Source organism: Penaeus japonicus, unplaced genomic scaffold (assembly GCF_977035675.1).
Source record: "Penaeus japonicus unplaced genomic scaffold, GWHDUDI00000001_assembly GWHDUDI00000015, whole genome shotgun sequence".
Classification (NCBI taxonomy): domain Eukaryota; kingdom Metazoa; phylum Arthropoda; class Malacostraca; order Decapoda; family Penaeidae; genus Penaeus; species Penaeus japonicus.
This window is the reverse complement of record NW_028234417.1, coordinates 32,753,384-32,772,938: the sequence shown is the minus strand read 5'-3', so window position 1 is coordinate 32,772,938 and position 19,555 is coordinate 32,753,384. Positions and strand designations below refer to the sequence as shown.

Here is a 19,555-nt window from a genome sequence, read left to right as displayed (position 1 = left end):
CAAACTATTATCCAGACACATGTAGACAAATATATCGTGGGATTCCAAGACAAAAAGAACGTTACAGGAGATTTATTCAAACGGTCTTTTCCTCACCTCCCCTCCCCCCTCCCCTCCCCTACCCATCTCCACATTCCCCCTCCTCCTGATCCTCCTCCTCCTCCCCCTACCTCTCCCCCTCCCCATCTCGACCTTTCCCCTCCCTCTCTTGCCCTCTTCCCTCTTCCCCTCAACATCTCGACCTTCCCCCACCCCTCCTGTTCCTCCATCTCCCTCCCCCCTATTTCCCTCTTACTCTCACCATCCACCTTCCGCCACTACTCTTTCTCTCCTCCTCTTTCCCTCTTCCTTATCCACTATCCCTCACCGCTCCTTCCCTTCTCTCTCTCTCTATCTTTCTTTCTGTTTCTCTCTTTCTCTCTCTTCCCTCCTTTCCCCTTCTCTTTCCATTCTTCTTTCCTCCGTCTTGTCCCTTTTGCCCTGACCCCTTTTCATACCCCCTTTTCTCCCTTTCCTTTTCCCTCTCTTTTTACTACTCTCTCTCCTTCTCCCTCTCCTATTTTCTCCTTCATTTCCATTTCCTAGCCAGTTCTCCCTCCTTCTGTACCCCATCCCACTCCTCCCTTCCGTGTCCCGGTTTGTTCCAATTCTAACCAATTCCATTCACATGACTCACCAGTCTCTGTCTGTCTGTCTGTCTGTCTGTTTGTCTGTCTGTCTCTATCTCCTTCTCTTCTCTGTTTCCTTGCTTTCCTCCTTTCCTTCCTCCTTCCCTCCTTCCCTCCTTCCTTCCGTCCCTCCCTCCCTTCATTCTCTCCCCCTCCTTCCCTCGCTCCCTCTTCTCTCTCTCTCTCCCTCCTTCCCTCGCTCCCTCCCTCTCTCTCTCTTTCTCCCTCCTTCACTCCTTCCCACCCTCCCTCCCTCCCTTCCTCCCTCCCTCCTTCCCTTCCTCCCTCCCTCCCTCCCTTCATTCCCTTCGCTCTCCCTCATACACAAGACTCTAATACAACTCCAAGACGGTTATGGCTGACTACGCAGGAACATAATAAGCGTTGATTTATTATAATCAAACAAATTACACTTCTCGGGCGTAATTCTTCTCCCCCTCCCCCTCCTCCCCTCTCGCTCCCCTGCTCCTCTCTTTTTTTCTTTCTTTCTTCACCTAATTCACTTTTTTTCTGGGTCTCTTTCTCTTTCTATCTCTTACTTTTTCTTTCATTTCTCTCTCTCTCTCTCTCTCTCTCTCTTTCTCTTCCTCTCTCTCTCTTACTCTCTCTCTTTCTCTTTCTCTCTCTCCCTCTCCTTCTCTCTCATTCGCTTTCCTTTTTGAAGTGCGTGGGTTTGTGGGAGTGGGAGAGGAGGTTGAGATGGGGTGGGTTTGATGTGTGTATGTGTGTGTGTGTGTGTGTATTTGCGTGTGTGTTTGTGTGTTTATATCTCTCTTCCTCCCTATTCTCCTCCCTTTCCCCCCCTCCCTTCCCCCCCACTCCCAACCTCCCTTCCCCCCCTTCCAACCTCTTTCCCCCCCATCCCAACCTCCCTTCCCCCCCTCCCAACCTCCCTTCCCCCCCTTCCAACCTCTTTTCCCCCCTCCCAACCTCCCTTTCCCCTCCTCCCAACCTCTTCCCCCCCCTCCCAACCTCCCTTTCCCCTCCTCCCAACCTCTTCCCCCCCCCTCCCAACCTCCCTTCCCTCCCTCCCAACCTCCCTTTCCCCCCTCCTAACCTCCTTTCCCCCCCTCCCAACCTCTCTTTCCCCCCTCCCAACCTCCCTTTCCCCCCTACCCCCCACCCCCTACATCCCCCCTCCCAACCTCCCTTACCCCCCCCACTCCCAACCTCCCTTTCCCCCCCTTCCAACCTCCCTATACCCCCCACCTCCCTTTCACCCCCTCCCAACCTCTCTTTCCCCCCCTCCCAACCTCCCTTCCCCCCCTCCCAACCTCCCTTACCCCCCTCCCAACCTCCCTTTCCCCCCACCTACCAACCTCCCTTTCCCCCTCCCAACCTCCCTTCCCCCCTCCCAACCTCCTTTCCCCCCCTCCCTTCCCCCCCACCCCCCACCCCCTCCATCCGTAGGATTAAAATCGATCCGAGACTCCCCGATCCGCCGACATGGTTACCGTAGAAACCATGTTTATACGCTCGTGAAATCTTTATTGTGATAGCACGGGGCTACTACTACGGTTCTCCGGTTCTACGGTTCTCCGGTTCTACTCGTGTCATTTTCTATAATTCTTGGGGGTTCGCTCAGATTTTTTTTTTTTTCTGTAGGTTTGATTATCGTTGTTGTTGTTATTATTATCATTGTTATCATTATGGTTGTTATCATCATCACTGTTATTGTTATTATCATTATTATTGTTATTGTTTATTATCGTTATCATCATTATTATTGTTATTATCATTATAAGTATCATTATAATCATTATAATTGTTATTGCTGTTGTTAACATCATTATTATCAACATCATTATTATCAATATCATTATTATCATCATTGTTATTATCATTATCACTGTTGTTACTATTATCATTAATATCAATATCCTTCTCATTATTCCTTTTTATTATCATCATTATCATTAATTGTCATTATCCTTATTATCATAATTTGTTCGTGTGTGTGGTAGAATGGAGTGCATGTGCGTTTGTGTGTGTGTTTCCGTGTGTGCGTCCGAGTACGTGCACCTGTGTACGTGTGCGTGTGTGTGGTCACGCCCTTTGCGCTAAAACAATATGAAATAAAAATAACTAATCAATAAAAAAGCTTTCCCAGATTTCTAATTCTTAAAAGTTCTGCAAAGAACAAAAAGAACATAGAACAAAGGCAAATATAAGCAAAATTACAGTGTTGATAGAATTACAACATACACGAATATATTGTTTCGTAACGTTCATGTTATCATAACCCGCGGAATAGTTACACACGCATGTATGATTTCATTTTTTTCGATTTGAATTCAGAACAAAAGGTTGACTTCATTCTCAGTAACGAGGGACTTACACCTGCTTATACCTGTAAAATTATTTCGAAAAATACAAATAAATCATGTATAAATATAGCCTTTCAATTCACAACCATCATTATATATAATCAACGGGTTCTTATATACCTCGTCCTAGGAATATTTTTTTTTTTCAAATAGATTCTCCTTTTTGATTTTAAGAGACTTTGTTAACTTCAAAAGACTTCGGTCCCGGTAATGATGTTCCGATAATGTGTCTTTTACTTTAGGGAAACAAGGGAGATCAAGATACAAAAAAAATGTTCATAATCAATGTCTTCTTTCATTTATGTTTTTTTTTAATTTAAAAGACTTAACTGACTTCCACAGCTGTGCTCAGGGATTTCGCCAACGTTCCAATAATATTTCGCGACAGGAGAAAGACGCAAAAAAACAAAACAAAAGAGAGAAAAAAAAAGAACTTACACAACCAAACGACAACATAATCAAGACATCCTCATATACCTCGACGCATCAGAGTAATTAAGTTTACAAACAATTTTCTTCCCTTCATCGACTTTAAGAGTCTTTGCTAACTTCGAGGGACTTTTGGCCCCATTGACGATGTTCCAATAATGTGTCCTTTTTGCCCAACCGAAACACAAAGGCTTCGAGACAGTCCGCTCTCAAACGCGTTTAACTCTTGTCAAACATGTCCCGTGGCTCTGGAGAGTTAAAGCTTTCGGGTAAATGTTGACTTGCAAGCTTAATTCTTTGTGTTGAACAGAAGCCCCGAAGCTCGAAATCTCTTTACATACAACAGCGAAAGAAAAGGGCAAAACAGATGGAGATATGTGGGATATTCAATCGTCTTTATGCGATGCTTTGGGAGTGGGAGTGGGAGTGGGAGAAGGAGAAGGAGAAGGAGTAGGAGAGGGAGAGGGAGAGGGAGAGGGAGAGGGAGAGGGAGAGGGAGAGGGAGAGGGAGAGGGAGAGAGAGAGAGAGAGAGAGAGAGAGAGAGAGAGAGAGAGAGAGAGAGAGAGAGAGAGCGAGAAAGAGAGAGAGAGCGAGCAAGAGAGAAAGAGAAAGATATAGAATACGATAAAGAGCGAGAGAAAGAAATAGAACAAAAAATGAGTTTCTCTCCTTCACCCTCCCTCCTCTCCCTCCTTTTACCTCTTACAAGTTCCTGATGAAGCTTTCACAAGGATGATTCCTCACAGTCTCGCGCAAAAAGTCTCTGTTACGTGAAAATACGCTTTTCGATTCGTCTACCTCATCCACAGCCGTTCAAAGAAGGGAGGAAGGAAAAAAAAACGAGTGGGTGTGTGAGAGTGAGTGTGTGAATGTGCCTTAGTGAGGGTATGTGGGTTTGTGTGAATGCGTGTGTGTCCGGTTGAGTGTGTGGGAGCTCGTGTGGATATGAGTAAGGGAGTGTCTCTGTTGTATCCGTATCTTAGTCTTTGTCTGTGTATCTTTCTATCTTCCTCTGTCTGTCTGTCTCTCTCTCTCTCTCTCTCTCTCTCTCTCTCTCTCTCTCTCTCTCTCTCCCTCTCTCTCTCTCTCCTCCTCCCTCTCTCCTCCCCTCCCCCCTCGTCACCACCCCCTTGCCCTCCACCCCAAATATCCCACCCCACCCCCCCCCCTCCCCCCACCGCCCCTCCCCATCCTCCAAACCCCCCCAGTGCCCCCCCCTAACCCCCCCCCCTCAGGCCCCCCCCCAACCCTCTCTCTCTCTTCTCTCTCTCTCTCCCTCTCCCTCTCCCTCTCCCTCTCCCTCTTCGCTACCTACCCTCCCCCCCCACCCACCCCCAAAACCCACCCCCCACCCCCTCGGTCCCAAACCCTCGACCCCTTTTACTTTCCTTTCCCTTCCCCATCCCTCTCTCTATCTCCCTCTCTCCCTTCCACTCTCCCTCCCTCCCTCTCTCTCTCTCTCTCTCCCTGCGGGCTGTTACACCCTATTATCTCAAGTGACTTAACTAGGGCATACCACGACATGCATGCGACCTGCTCCTTAACACGGTCGTATCCTTCTACGGTCTCCTTATCTCAATCCTTTAGTGGATGCTCTGTATGCAAATTAACCTTCCCCTTTTCGCTTTGGCTCGTGAGGGGATTGGTGGACCAGGTGTGAGGGGAAGGAAGTGGGAGAGGAAGGAAGGGAGGGAGGGAGGGAGGGAGGGAGGGAGGGAGGGAGGAAGGGGAAGGGAGTGTGTGAGGAAGGGAGGAGGGAGGGGAGAGGGAGGGAAGAAGGGAATGGAGGGTGGGAGGGAGGGAAGAAGGGAGTGTGCGAGGAAGAGGACTGTAGGGAATATCCAGGGAGTCTCAGCATAAATATAAACCAGAAGTAAGGTATGGGGCGTTCTGGGAACAGAGGGGTGGGGGCAACGCAGAGGTGGGGATTTACATTATTAGTAGAAGGAAGGAAAAAGAATAAACCCAAAAAAAAAGGAGAGTGGAGGCCTCTCTTCTAAAGGGAGGGAGACAGCAGGAGGGGCGGTCAACTGCGCGTTCAGAAAGGAGGACGGATGTGAAGTAGGGGGAAGGAAGAAGGAAGGAAGGAAGGGAAGAAAGGGGATAAGGCAGACAGCAAGAGAGAGCGAAAGAGAGAGAGAAAGTATAACCTTGCATAAACACGACACGTCCAAGACCATCAAATTAAAAGACAGCATACCACTTATCACGATTACGCTTACTAAGAGTCTAAGCTTCCTAGTCTGATCCATCTTAACGAGAGATCGCAAGGACAGACGCCGAAGACATAATACGAAAAAAAAGGAAAAAATAAATAACGGGCTTGAGAGAGAGAAGAGAACGAGATGAATGATTGAGAAAGAAAGAGAGAATTAGACGAAGACGCGGACCGAAAAGAGTGAGTTGAGAAAAAGAAAAGAGTGTTGAAGACGAGGATGAGAAGAAGAAGAAACCCAAAGCCTTCTTCTCGCCATCCTATAAGTAAAACTGCGAGGCACTGGCACTTGACTCGCACCAGCAAGATCTTTTGTGTCAGGCAAAGGGTAGGAAAAGGGTGACTCATCCCGAGACGTCAGAATCCTGCAAACGAGGGTGCAGGATGCCAGATGTTGCTGTTGTCATTGAGGACAAGGCTTCGTGCACAGTGGGTTTTGAATGACTTCCGCTGGGGGCTTTGTTTGGAGGGCTGTATTAGAAACCAAAAAGGAAAAATAACTATAGAATGATAGATGGTATAAATAAGTGCTTGATATAATCGGGGAGTGACTTAGATAAGGAAGATAAAGATAATCCGGAAAAATAAGACTATATGATGATACATTAGGACTGAGAGTCTGTCCACACTACACGTTCCCCTCAAAGTACCTCTTGCCTCCTCCTCCTCCTCCTCTTCTTCCTCCTTCATCCTCTCTTCTGGGGCTCTCGTGCCTTCTTCTTGACTTTCTTTTCCTCTTTTTTCTCTTTTTTCATATTTCTCTCATTTTGAAAATCTCTCTTTCTCTCTCTTTTTCTTCTCTCCCTCGCCCACTCCCTCTCCCTCTCTTCTCCTCTCCCTTACCCCCCTCTATCTCCCTCAACCCTACTCTCTCCCTCTCAATCTCCCTCTCTCTCACTTTCTCACCTCTTCATTCATTTCCTCTCTCCTCTCTTCTCTCTCTATCACTCCCTCTCTCACACACTGTCAAGAGGTCCAGCCATTTTTAACACTTCTCTGTTTTAACACTTCTCTTAAATATCCAAGGACTGTCGTCACGGCCCGTCAGTGGCTTCTAAACTTAGGGAATATATATATATATTTATTTTTTTCGTTCATATGAGTCATCCCTACAACAAAAAGAAAACGGGGAAAAAGTAAAAATTGAAAATTTTGAATATTTTCGAAAAATTATATATGTATGTTAACGATTTTTTTTTTTTTTTTTTTTTTTTTTAATTGGTGATGAAAGTTACTTTGGCAACATCAGCAGTAGCGAGAAGAAATTGTGTCATTATTAACTCTTGATAAGATAAGGATAATGATAGTAATGCAGTAACGATATTGATTATGATAACGATAATGATATTGGTAATAATAACATTGATGATGATAGTAATGATAATATTGATAATAACAATAACATATAATGATGATAATGATAATAGAAATAATAATAATAATAATAATAATGATAATAATAATGATAATGACAATAATATTAAAAATATATAATAATAACATCAACAATCATATAAGAAGAAAAAAAACATAGAAATAAGATAAATATATCAAATACAATAAAGTAGTCAAAATAACATCTCTGACAATTAATTTATGACTTTTTTAGAAGATTTTCAAAAATTAACAGGAAGAAGGAAGGATTAATCGATGACTGCAAAGTGAGAGAGAGAGAGAGAGAGAGAAAGAGAGAGAGAGAGAGAGGAGGTTTTGAGAGAACGAAGAGAAGAAGAGAAAGAGAAGATGACTGATGATGGGGGGGATGAAGAGAGAGAGAAAGAGAGAGAGAGATATATAGGGAGGAGGAGAGTGAAGAGAAGAGAGGAGAGAGAGAGACGAGAGAGAGAGAGAAGAGACGAGAGATGAGAGAGAACACGATGTGATCACCGACATGAACGAGATGAGAGAGTTCCGCATGAGAGATGCTAAACCATTAATCATACACTTAACTTGCACAGGATGTAATCTTCTCGGTGTAAACAGAGTCCCGCAAACACATACCTGAAACAAAAGAGAAATGATACGTTAATTATCACTATATTCATAATTCTTTTAAAATGTGGAAATAAATGGATATTTATGTTAGAAGCATGGGAAGAGAACTGAAGGAGAGATGAGCTGATATACATACATACATACCATACATATTATATATATATATATATATATTTTATATATATATTTATGAATATATATATATATATATATACTATATATAAAGAGAGAGAGAGTTTGAGAGAGTTTTGGGAGAGAGTCGAGAGAAAGAGTGTTGCAAGAGGGAGAGAGAGAAGAGAGAGACGAGAGACGAGAGAGATAGAGAGATGAGAGAGAGAGAGATGAAGGTTGATGAGAGAAGAGCTCCACAGAGAGAGAGAGAGCCAATTAGACGGAGATCGAGGAGAGATTGAGGAACTCTGAATAGGAGAGTCGAGAGACGAGGCAAAAGAGTATTGAGGATCGCAGTAGATAGGATAAAATAACCGAAAAGAGAGAGAGAGAGGGAGAGAGAAAGAGAGAGAGAGAGAGATTCAGAGAGACAGAGAAACAGAACAATTCAGCAATTTCCAATTCCAATAACCGAAGATTTCCCACCCTTAAAACCCACATCCATTTAGCCTTGAGGAAAACCCTCTTTTAATTAACCCTACAGTTTCACCCCTTAAGTACCCCCCCCCCCCACTCCCTTCCTCCCTCCCCCTTCCCCCGTTAGAATAAACCACCTTAAGTATCTTAAATAACCAGAAGCCACGTATGAACACATCTTACATCCTCACAGCATCCACACACACACACACACACACACAAAAGAAAATGGAATTACGAAAACAACTCAAAGAAAAAGAAGAAGAAATAAAATGATAAACAATTTTTCATTAACTCTCTCCCCTTTCTTCTCCTTTTTGTCCTATTTTTTTTATCTTATATATTCCGTTCTTTCAGAATCGTTTGGTAGAATACTTTCTTCTTTTTTCTCTCTTCCTTTCTTTCTATTTCCTTTTCTTTATGCCTTTCCCTCCTTTCAGAAACATGTCCTTAGTCCTTCATGATTCCTTTCGCCAAAGCCTTTCATTTTTTTTCCCTTTCTTCCTTTTTTTTTATTCATTTCTCACGGAAGACTTTCATTTCTTTTCCTTCTACGTCATATTTTTTATTACTCGTAGAAAGCTTACCTATTATAATTTATTTCTTCATATTCTTATATCGCTCGTGAAAAAAAAAAAAAAATCTCTCCCACAGCTCACAGAAAGCTCTCCCTATTTCCTCTTTTCTTCATCCCTTTTTTTCATAGAAAACTCTCCTCTACCTCTCTACCTTTCCTCTCTCTCTCTCTCTCTTTCTCTCCCTCCCCCCCTCTCTCTCTATCTCTCTCTCCTTCTCTCCCTCTCTCTCTCCCTTCCTCTCCTCTTTCTCTCTCTCTCTCTCTCGCGGTGACAGGTTTGGCGTTTCTCTGGGCCAGCTCCCCCCCTCTCTCTCTCTCTCTCTCTCTCCTTCTCTCCCTCTCTCTCTCCCTTCCTCTCCTCTTTCTCTCTCTCTCTCTCTCTCTCTCTCTCTCTCCCCCTCCCCCCCTCTCTCTCTATCTCTCTCTCCTTCTCTCTCTCTCTCTCTCCCTTCCTCTCCTCTTTCTCTCTCTCACACCCAACAACACGGACCTTTTATCTTCCATTCTCTTCCTATCTTCTTTTTTTCCATTGCTCGTAGAAACACAAGGCTAGCGAAGGAAGGAGGGAGGGAGGGAGGGAGATGAGAGAGGAGCGAATTTCATCTCAATTGGTTCAAACACGAGGTCTCTGTGTCCGAAACTGGTTATTTTTGTTTGAGTTTTTTTTAGCGTCCTATGTTTTCTTAGCTTGTTTGGCGGTTGTTGTTTGTTGGTTAGTTTCTTTAGTCGTTTTTGTCTGTTGTTTTTATTGTTTTTTTTTTTTTTTTTTTTTTTTTGGATATTATCCTCGTTTCGTTTCGTTTGTTTTGTTTGTTTGTTTATTTGGGGGGGTTAGGTTTATGTTGTTGTTGTTTTTTCTGTGTCTTTGTGTCTTTCTTTGTCTCTGTTTCTGTCTCTGCCTTTCTCTCTCTTATTATCTTTAACTAAATATTAATGACAGCAATGAGAGCAAAAATGCATACTCACATGAGATATAGAAAGAGGATAGTATTTCGCAAGACAAATCGGGGTGAGCAAGGATTGAGCGGGGGAGAGGGGGTAGGGTTTTGGAGATTAGGGAGAGATGGGGGGTGCAGGCAAGCGGGACAATCCCTCCCGAGTTTAGAGGGGTTGAGGGCGCGGTACTTATTTCGAGCATAAGATAAATATATATATTTCGAAATGGCGACACTGTAAATCTTTTAAATGAACAGCCACTACAGGGGTCATCAAAAATGAATAAGTAAAAATGAGTGTAAGAAAAATAAAGAAAGACACATTCCTAGACACGTACGCACGCACGCACGCACATGCAAGCACACACATCAGCACACACACACACACACATTATCTCCATCTATCTATCTATCTCTATCTACTTCTATCTATTTTTATCTATCTCTATCTTATTATATCTATTTATATCAATCTCCATCTCTCTCTCTCTCTCTCTCTCTCTCTCTCTCTCTCTCTCTCTCTCTCTCTCTCTCTCTCTCTCTCTCTCTCTCTCTCTCTCTCTCTCTCTCTCTCTCTCTCTCGCTCACTCTCTCTCTCTCTCTCATCTCTCCTCTCTCTTCTCCCTCTCTCTCTCTCTCTCCTCTCTCTCTCTCTCTAATCTCTCTCATTTAAAAAATTTTTATTTATTTTTTTCGTTCATATGAGTCATCCCTACAACAAAAAGAAAACGGAGAAACGGTAAAATTGAACATTTTGAATATTTTCGACAAATTATATATGTATGTTATCGATTTATTTTTTGTTTTTTTAATTGGTTATGAAAGTTACTTTGGCAACATCAGCAGTAGCGAGAAGAATTGTGTCATCATTGACTCTTAATAAGATAATGATAGTAAATATCATTGTAATGATATTGATTATAATAACGATAATGATGATGATAATAATAACATTGGTAATAATAATGATAATATTGATAATAACAATAACAATAATGATAATGATGATAATGATAATAGAAATAATAATAATAATAATGACAATAATAGTAAAAATATATAATAATAACATCAACAATCATATAAGAAGAAAATAATAAAGAAATAATATTAGTATATCAAATACAATAAAGTAGCCAAAATAACATCTCTGACAATTAATTTATGACTTTTTTTGAAAATTTTCAAGAATTAACAGGAAGAAGGAAGGATTAATCGATGACTGCAGAGTGAGTGAGAGAGAGAGAGAGAGAGAGAGAGAGAGAGAGAGAGAGAGAGAGAGAGAGAGAGAGAGAGAGAGAGAGAGAGAGAGAGAGAGAGAGAGAGATGCTAAACCATTAATCATACACTTAACTTGCACAGAATGTAATCTTCTCGGTGTAAACAGATTCCCGTAAACACATACCTGAAACAAAAGAGAAATACATTAATTATCACTATATTCATAATTCTTTTAAAATGAAATGAATTGATATCTATGTAGAAAGAGTGGAAGAGAGAAAGAGCGATACACACACACACACACACACACACACACACATATATATATATATATATATATATATATATATATATATATATATATATATATCTATCTATATATATATAAAGAGAGAGAGAGAGAGAGAGAGAGAGAGAGAGAGAGAGGGCGAAGAGAGAAGAGAGAGGAGGGAGGAGAGAGAAAGAGAAATAGAGAGAGAGAAAGAGAGAGAGAAAGAGAGCGAGAGAAAATCAGAGAAGGCCAGATGAAAAACATAACAATTTAAAGCAATTTCACTTCCATTACCCCTAAGAACTTCCCACCCTAAAAACCCACATCCAATAAGCCATGAGGACAACCCTTTTAAATTAACCCTACAGTTTCTCCCCATAAGTACCCCCCCCAAACCGCTTCCCCTCCCTCCCTTCCTCCCTCCCCCTTCCCCTTTCCCCCGTTAGAATAAACCACCTAAAGTATCTTAAATAACCAGAAGCCACGTATGAACACATCTTACATCCTCACAGCATCCACACACACACACACACACACACACAAAAGAAAATGGAATTACGAAAACAACTCAAAGAAAAAGAAGAAAAAATAAAATGATAAACAATTTTTCATGAACTCTCTCCCCTTTCTTTTCCTTTTTGTACCTATTTTTTTTTTATCTTATATATTCCGTTCTTTTCAGAAAATCGTTGGTAAGCAATACTTTCTTACTTTTTTTTTTCTCTCTTACCTTGCTTTTCTATTTTCCCATTTCTTATATGCTTTCGCACATCCTTTCAGAAACATGTCCTTAGTCCTTCATGATTCCTTTCGCCAAAGTCTTTCCTTTTTTTTTCCCTTTCTTCCTTTTTTTTTATTCATTTCACACGGAAGACTTTCTTTTCTTTCCCTTCTTCGTCATATTTTTCATTACTCGTAGAAAGCTTACCTATTATAATTTATTTCTTCATATTCTTATATCGCTCGTGAAAAAAAAAAAAAAATCTCTCCCACAGCTCACAATAAGCTCTCCCTATTTCCTCTTTTCTTCATCCCTTTTTTTCATAGAAAGCTCTCCTCTACCTCTCTACCTTTCCTCTCTCTCTCTCTCTCTCTCTCCCTCCCCCCCTCTCTCTCTCTCTCTCTCTCCTTCTCTCTCTCTCTCTCTCCCTTCCTCTCCTCTTTCTCTCTCTCTCTCTCTCTCTCTCTCTCTCTCCCTCCCCCCCTCTCTCTCTATCTCTCTCCTTCTCTCTCTCTCTCTCTCCCTTCCTCTCCTCTTTCTCTCTCTCTCTCTCTCTCACTCCTTCTCATCATGGTTCATCATCTCTCGCGTCTCTACTCGCTCTCTCTTTCATCCTCATCAACTCTTTCTCTCTCCCCCACATCCTTCTCTATCTCTCTCCTCCTTCTCTCTCTCTCTCCCTCATCCCCTCCCCTACTCTCTCTCCTACTTTCCTCTCTCTCACACTGCCAAACGAACAAGGAACCTTTTATCTTCCATTCTCTTCCTATCTTCTTTTTTTCCATTGCTCGTAGAAACACAAGGCTAGCGAAGGAAGGAGGGAGGGAGGGAGATGAGAGAGGAGCGAATTTCATCTCAATTGGTTCAAACACGAGGTCTCTGCGTCCGAAACTGGTTATTTTTGTTTGAGTTTTTTTTTAGCGTCCTATGTTTTCTTAGCTTGTTTGGCGGTTGTTGTTTGTGGGTTAGTTTCTTTAGTCGTTTTTGTCTGTTGTTTTTATTGTTTTTTTTTGTTTGTTTTTTTGGATATTTTCGTTTCGTTTCGTTTCGTTTGTTTTGTTTGTTTGTTTGGGGGGTTAGGTTTATGTTGTTGTTGTTTTTTTGTATGTCTTTGTGTCTTTCTTTGTCTTTGTCTCTGTCTCTGTCTCTGTCTTTCTCTCTCTTATTATCTTTATCTTTATATTAATGACAGCAATGAGAGCAAAAACGCATACTCACATGAGATATAGAAAGAGGATAGTATTTCGCAAGACAAATCGGGGTGAGCAAGGAGGGGGGGGGAGAGGGGAGAGGGGGGGGCAAGGGGAGGGGAGGGCGCGGTACTTATTTCGAGCATAGGATAAATATATGTATTTCGAAATGGCGACACTGTAAATCTTTTAAATGAACAGCCACTACAGGGGTCATCAAAAATGAATAAGTAAAAATGAGTGTAAGAAAAATAAAGATACATTCCTAGACACGTACGCACGCACGCACATGCAAGCACACACACCAAGCACATCAGCACACACACACGCACACACACACACACACACACACACACATACACACACACACACACACACACACTCTATCTCTATCTATCTATCTATCTGTCTCTATCTACTTCTATCTATTTCCATCTATCTATCTATCTCTATCTCTCTTCATCTCTATCTGTCTATCTGTCTATCTCTCTCTCTCTCTCTTTCTCTCATTCTCTCATTCTCTCATTCTCTCTCTCTCTCTCTCTCTCTCTCTCTCTCTCTCTCTCTATCTATCTATCCATCTCTCCATCTCTCTCTCTCTCTATCTATCTATCTCACTAAAAATAAAAAAATAAAAAAATAATAATAATAACCAGAATGTAATATTAACAGCACGAAACTTTGATCATTACACCACCCTGTTTCGCACACGTTTTCCAGACCGGAGTTCGCATAACTCTCCATCCGAACTTGACTAATGCCGGATGATAGACTTATCCATCTATCAGCTTGGCACGGCGATCGATCACGGCTAAAAATTATTAACGCATTGCGATATTTCACGGACTTGTTCATAATAAAAAAAAGGTGTGTTTTTGGTGTTTTTGGAAGGGTTGTAGGGATGTGTGGTGGGTTTGTGGGTGGGCTTGTGGGTGTGTGGGTGGATGTGGAGGGATGTGGGTGTGTGGGTACGGTTGTGGGCGTGTGGGTGTTGGTGTGGGGGTTTGTATAGGAGTGGATATGTTGGTGGGTGTGGATATGCACGTGTGGATGTGTGGGTGTGGATGCGTGTGGGTGTGATGGGTGTGGGTGTGGATATGCGTGTGTGAATGTGTGTGTGTGTGTGATGTGTGTGGGTGGGGATGCGAGTGTGGATGTGTGTGTGTGATGTGTGTGGATGGGTGTGTTTGTGGGCGTGTAGGTGTGTATAGGTGTGGATATGCGTGTGGGTGTGGACATGTGATATGTGTGTGGATGTTTATGTGGATGTCTATGTGGATATAGATATGAATGAAGATTTGGATGTAAGTGTAGAAGAAGAAGATACAGGAGACGAATGAGATGAGAGTAGGAAGATAATCAGAAAAGGAAGACGAAAAGGCAAAACAAAACAAAAAATGAAAATAATTTATGGTTCAGAACCAAACAAACAGAAAAGGCGAATTGGGTTAAATAGACAAAGAAAAAGACACGAAAACATAAATCTAATTAAATACTGAGACAACAATAGCAACAACAACAATGATAATGATAATAAAAACATTGATGATAATAATGATAACAATAATAATGCTGATAATGATGATAGTGTTGATAATAATAATAATACAATAAATAGTGATTGTAATGATAACAGTGTTGTTAATAACAATATTAATAATATTGATTATAATGATAATAATAACAATATTTCTGACTATAATCATAACGATAATAATAACAAAATCAATAACAATAAACATCATCAAAACAATACAGACAATTAAAAAAAAAAAAAAAAAAAAAAAAAAAACGAAAAAAACCCTCCCCATCCCCTCCCCCCCCCAAAAAAAAACACCAAAACATAAACAACAACAAAAACTTTCAAAGAACAACACGAGATCTTTAGCAGCCAGCCTCAAGAAAGGGTTAAGCCCGAAGACAGGCCGGTCCCTTGTTCTCTCCTTCACACCGAGGCTAACTGACCCCCCCCCCACCCCCCCTTCCGACCGACCCGTGGTTGAGATGCCGTAACATGACCCGCGGTGACACCTGTTCTTGTGCTTGGGTGGGTGAGGTGGGTGGGGTTTGGTGAGGTGGCTTGGGTGGGTGAGGTGGGTTTGATGGATGGGTGTGGTGGGTGGGGTGAGGTGGGTGGGTTTTGGGGTGGGTGAGGTGGGTGGGTTTTGGGATGGGTGGGTGTGGTGGGTTGGGTTTGGTGAGGTGGGTGAGGTGGGTGAGGTGGGTGAGGTGGGTGAGGTGGGTGGCTTGGTTGGGTGAGGTGCGGTGGGTGTGGTGTGGTGGGTGGGGTGAGGGTTAAGATAAGTGAGAGTGATTTGGGTGAGGAGGGTGGGTGAGGTGGGTGGGTGGGTGGGTTTGTGGGTGTGAGTATAGAGTGAGGTTGGGTGCGGTCGAGGGTTGAGGTGGGTGGGTGGGGTGAGGTGGGTGGGTGGGGTGAGGTGGGTGGGTTTGGGTAGGTTGGGGTGTGTGATGGGGTTGGGGGATGTGGGTGAGGTGGGTGTGTGGAGTGTGAGGTGGGTAATAGGGTGGGTTTTTGTGGGTGAGGTTGTAAGGGTGGGTTTGAGGGTGTGAGGGTAGGTGGGTTTTGGGTGTGGTAGAGGTGTGGTGGTGTTTGGTGGGTGAGGTGAGGTGGGTGGGTGGGTGAGTGCGTGTTTTTTCGTTTACTTATTTTGGTTGATTGGTTCATCGTCTCTTTGATTAGTTGCTTGGTTGATAAACTGGTTGTTTTGATTGTGTGCCTGAGTGTCTTGTTTGCTTGATTTGGGATTTTCTCTATTGCTTGTTTTCCTGTCTGTTTGTCTCTCGCTCTCTCTCTCTCTCTCTCTCTCTCTCTCTCTCTCTCTCCCTCTCCTTCTCCTTCTCCCTCTCCCTCTCCCTCTCCCTCTCCCTCTCCCTCTCCCTCTCCCTCTCTCTCTCCTTCTCCCTCTCCCTCTCCCCCTCCCTCTCTCTCACGCTCCCTGCTTGGAAACAACTCATTCTGCTTGCTTGCATATTATCTCTTCTCGAACTTCTCATTTATCTGCTTAGCTAATTATCCTACCTGCTTGTTTTGCTTCCACCCTGCTCTCCGATTGTATCCACAGTAAAAGTTATCATTGAAAACTCCCTCTGCTTTGCAATCTCTGCAATAAGCTCCTTGTGGCCTTGACATTCCCGCCATTTTGTTGACCGTTCGTGTAAGGTTGCGGGTCGCTCTGGATGTTTAATGGCGCGTTCGTGTAGGATGTATCCAGTCTGTTTGTCTGACTCTCTCTCTCTCTCATTCTCTCATTCTCTCTCTCTTTCTCTCTCTCTCTCTCTCTCTCTCTCTCACACGTCTCTCTCCACTCGTCTCTCTCATCCTTCCTCTCTCTCCTCTTCCGTCTCTCAATCTCTACCACCCCTCTCCACATCTCTCCATCTATCCTCGCTCACTTCCTCTCCTCTCTCCCTCTCTTCTCTCTCCCTCATCGTCTCTCCTCTCTCCTCTTCTCTCTTCTCTCTCGCCTCTCTTCTCATCTTTCTTTCTCATTCTCATCTCTTCTTCTCTTCTCTCTCTCTCTCTCTCTCTCTCCTCTCTTCTCTTCTCTTCGCTTACTCTCTCTCTCTCATCTCTCTCTCTCTCTCTTCTCTTTCTTCCCCTCCTCTCTGCTCTCTCTCTCTCTATCTTCTCTAGATATATCTATATACATACAACACACACACACCCACACACACACACACCCAACAAACACACATATATATTGGTTTATATAATACACACCCATTATCACACCACACACACACCACCACCACACTACACACACACACACACACACACACACACACACACACAACATATGTTTATGTTTATCAATATAATATATATTATATATATTATATATATATAATTATTATATATAATATGTATACATATACATCTATACATTAATGTATACATGTATGTATATATATATATATATATAATAATATATATATATATATATATATATATATATATATATATATACCAATTATATATATATATATATATAAGGAACACAGGAATCATATCATTATATCAATGAAATGAAATGAAATGAAAACATATATAATATAATTAAAAAAACAAAAAAAAAATAATTCTGTGACCGGCGAGATAATAAAAATTGTTGCACTAAGTAAACGAATAAATAGCAGAAAATTATAGAATGAACATAATCATTTGTTCGAAATGATTAAATTCCACCATGCTCAGTATCTCATGACGAAATCTGGCCTTGTGTGCATGAGCATCTGGTCATGCATATGCGCGGAGCATTGTCAGTGCTTGAGATTTCTGATAACCTCGGACGAAGGGTATTCATTGCATTGAAAAGGTGAAGCATTTTGGTTTAAGAAACGAAATAAGATGAACTGCTGGTCGTCTGTTGAATAAAAGAGTCTATTTTCAGACATACATATACACAGACACATACACATACACACATGCATACACACACACACTCGCACATACACACACACATACACAAATAAACAAACAAACAAACAAAAAGAAAACTGAAAGCTTATAACTCCATGTTTCCAAATAGGAATAATTAGTAAAAATGATTTGAATGAAGTCTACAAAGAGGTAAATATTAATTGTTATTAAGCTATTACAAACAGGTATTGGGTATAATTGGGTTTTGTATTTTTTAATTTTATTAATATTATATGGTTGTATTTTAAATTATTTTAATCTATGTATAATTTTCCCAGTGCCCCCCCCCCCACCCACCTCTCCCACCCCCCCCTTCGTTGTTATATCAGAACTATAACACAAACTAAATATCCGAGCAATAGAAAAATTAGCAATATCTTATCTATAAATCTCACTCTTTTAAAAATGCAAAATGTAACTGCAATATATATTTTTTTCAGATGAAAATAGACACGGTGGAGGAACTATGAAAAGAAAAAGAAAGAAAGAAAAAAGATGCAAACAGAATAACTAATCGTATTGACAATTTTAATACACGTAAATTGGCCATATATATATTTTTTTCTGTCATCTATCACACTAATCATAATTATTTGATTTCTTTCCATGCAACCAAGCACGGATGATCAATATGTTCTTGTATGTGTGCGTGTGTGCGCATTATGCAAAATTGTATGCATGTATTTATGTCTGTCTATATGTATGTATGTATGTATGTATGTATGTATGTATATATTTATGTATTTAAATGTGTACGTATATATATACACACATATACATATATATATATACATACATACATTCGTATAATATATAACACACTATAATACATATTTATAAATACTACATACATATGTATATATTATATATATAATATATATATCTACATATATATATATATATATCTATATATATATATATATATATATACACATACACACACACACACACATACACACACACACAGTATATATATATATAAAATATATATATAATATATAATATATAGTATATAATTACACATATACACACATTCTATATATTTTATATATATATTAATCTATTTATTATCACACACACACACACACACACACACACACACACACACATGTATACATACGTATGTACGTAGGCATGTATATACGTGTGTACGTAAATAAGTATGTATGCATGTGTAATCTACGTATTTACATGAGTGCACCCGCCCGCGAAACAGACGGAAACGCATGAATCATTCCCACGAATTGAAAAAGCGTATTTTCTCCGCCTCAATGCATTCCATCATGACTGTCAAGTATTTTTCTTTCTTTTTTTTTCACGCTTCCTACACCAGCTTCCCGCGTCTTTCCCATATATTCCAATTTTCGTATCAGGGAGGGCGGTGCCAGTCACATAGATCACTGTTCTACCTTCGAGCCAAAGCTTTCCCTCAGCCTCTCTCTCTCTCTGGTTCTCTTTTTCTCTGTCTGTCTCTCTGTCTCTGTCTTTGTTTGTCTGTCTGTCTCTCTGTCTATCTCTGGTTCTCTTTCTCTGTCTGTCTGTTGTCTGTCTGTCTATCTCTGTCTTTGTCTGCCTGTCTGTCTGTCTGTCTGTCTGTCTGTCTATTTGTCTGTCTGTCTGTGTGTCTGTCTCTTTTTTTCTTCTCATTCTATATCTCTGTCTGCGTCTATCTCTGTCTCTGTTTCTGTCTCACTCTCTTTCTCTCCCTCCCTCTCTTTTTATCTCTCTTTCTCTCCCCCTCTCTCTCTCTTTCTGTGTGTGTGTGTGTGATCGGGTGTCTGGGGGGGTGGGGGGGATGGATCGTGGGTAGGGGAAGGATCGTAGGACTGGGATGCGGATGGCGGTGGGGAAAGCAGGGTTAGTGTTGGGAGGGTTGGAAGGAATATCTAGCTGAGGTGAGAGAAAGATGGGGAGGGGAAAAAGAGATGAACTGGGCGGAAAAGGCAAAAACAAGGAGAGAGGGGGCAGTGATGGAT

The 19,555-nt window shown here is 41.5% G+C and overlaps 1 long non-coding RNA gene across 4 annotated transcripts in view; it reads right to left on the bottom strand.

The window, feature by feature from the left end:
* The window catches only part of LOC147470415 (uncharacterized), a 390,190-nt gene that overhangs the window by 151,733 nt on the left and 218,902 nt on the right, over positions 1 to 19,555 (bottom strand). Inside the window, exon 2 of one of the 4 annotated variants that reach the window (XR_015191680.1) lies at positions 10,999 to 11,140. The exons of the other annotated variants lie outside the window; for them this stretch is intronic. This is a non-coding gene — a long non-coding RNA (uncharacterized LOC147470415). Of the gene's footprint in view, positions 1 to 10,998; positions 11,141 to 19,555 lie in introns of those variants that run through there. 4 annotated transcript variants of the gene reach the window in all.